Here is a 1,808-nt window from a genome sequence, read left to right on the forward strand (position 1 = left end):
ATCTTATTAATAAGAGATCTTGCAGAGCTTTCACCTCTGCGACCTGATATAAATCTAGTGCAGGCTGGTGGTTGACATGGGCTAAATATGAAAAAAGTTCCCAAGTAAAATGAGTAGGAAGTTTATTATGAGTGGTAACAAAAGGATTTAACATTTGTCAAGTTCTATTTCACTTCTTAGTAAATATGATTTCCGGGGCCAAAACTATCCATAACAGAAAACTAATTGACATTGAATGAAATAGTCTTGATGAAGAAATAGGAATTCACATTGCATCAAGAAAAATGAGATGCCATAAATCGGGTATGTTGTTGTTTGTGGGAAACATCTGGTTATTCTTGATGCTGACAATAGCAGTTAAGGATTAAATAAACTTTTTCAGTTGCCATTATCTGAAAATCTTGTCTTTGTACATGGAAAAATTCACAACAAAAATAATTGTCAAGAATGTGTGAATGAAGAAACACAATTTTTCAGATGTCATTTGCCGTAGATTTTTTCAACATTTTAAGAGTAAAGTTGCTGTATACTTTGATCTGTATAGTAAACTATGACATTTCATGATATTTTATAGATTTTATACAATGTGAAATATGGAAACTGGCCATTCTACCCAAGTGGCTCTTACCAGTGATGTGCTCCACATGAACTTCCACGCATCCTCTTTTCCCACCTCCTCTGCCACGTCTTTTGTAACACTATCAGTATAACCTGCCACTCTTTTCTCATTTATGTATTTTTTTAGCAGCCCCTTAAGTGCATAAATGCTTTATATCTTAACTATTCCTTGTACTAAGGGTAATGTAGAATTCATTCGAGACTCTGATTATGGCAAAGCAAAATTGTGGCAACAGTGTGGAGGGTGAGATCATAAATTCAGGGTTTTTTTTAACCAGATCAATATTTGAAGGTAGATGGATCCTTGATACGTGAAGCAGTGAAAAGATGATCAGTAGTAGATGGGTTGTAAAGCAATCAGATGAGTCATAATCTAATTGAATGGCAAAGCAGACAGAAGTAGTCGAGAGACTTGATCTTGCTTGTATGTGTATGTTTGTATGTAATCAATTAAGGAGCAGGTTATTTTGGATCTAGTGTTTTGAAATGAGGCAGGATTCTGGGAAAAAAATATCATAATGTGATAAAAGTCAAATTCAGATGGGAGTGATTTTGTTAAGTCCAAAACTGGAGTCTTAAACGCTACGAAGCAAGTAAAATAGGTGTGAGAAATAAATTTGCTAAAGTAGATTGGGAACTAGCCATCTTAGATAACAAATGGTAAACATTTCAAGAATGAATTCCTAATTTTCAGCAATCATAAAAAGGCAGTAAAGTAGTTCAAGCATGAATAATGAGCATTTCAGGCTAGTGTTCAATTACAAATTAAGGCTTAGGATGTTGCCAAAAAGAGTAGAAACCCTAAAGAGTGAGGGTTTTTAGAATTTATCAAGATAATGATAAAAAGGGAGAAAATAAGATTTGATAGTAAACTAGCTAGAGACATAACGACATAGAGACGTAGAAGGACATGATGGATGATAAGTCTAAAGAGAGGTATATTGATTTTCTGAGACATGTCGATGTAAAAAAGGAGGCGGTGTTGGGTGCTCTGTAAAGCATTAACAGAGACAAGACCGGATGGGATCTATCCCAGAATGCTGAGGGAAGTGAGGGAGGAAACTGCTGGGACCTTGTACAAACTCTTTGCATCCTGTTTAGTCACAGGAGAGATCTTGCAGGCTGGAAAACAGACAATTTTGTTCAGAGATAGTAGGAACTGCAGATGCTGGAGAATCCGAGACAACAAG

The 1,808-nt window shown here is 35.7% G+C and overlaps 1 protein-coding gene across 1 annotated transcript in view; it reads left to right on the plus strand.

Annotated features, from left to right (window-relative positions):
* LOC109931665 (leucine-rich repeat-containing protein let-4-like) overlaps nucleotides 1-1,808 on the plus strand; it is a 123,611-nt gene that overhangs the window by 40,056 nt on the left and 81,747 nt on the right. The gene's annotated exons all lie outside the window — the stretch shown is intronic.

This window comes from Rhincodon typus, chromosome 2 (assembly GCF_021869965.1).
Source record: "Rhincodon typus isolate 14 chromosome 2, sRhiTyp1.1, whole genome shotgun sequence".
Taxonomy (NCBI): Eukaryota; Metazoa; Chordata; class Chondrichthyes; order Orectolobiformes; family Rhincodontidae; genus Rhincodon; species Rhincodon typus.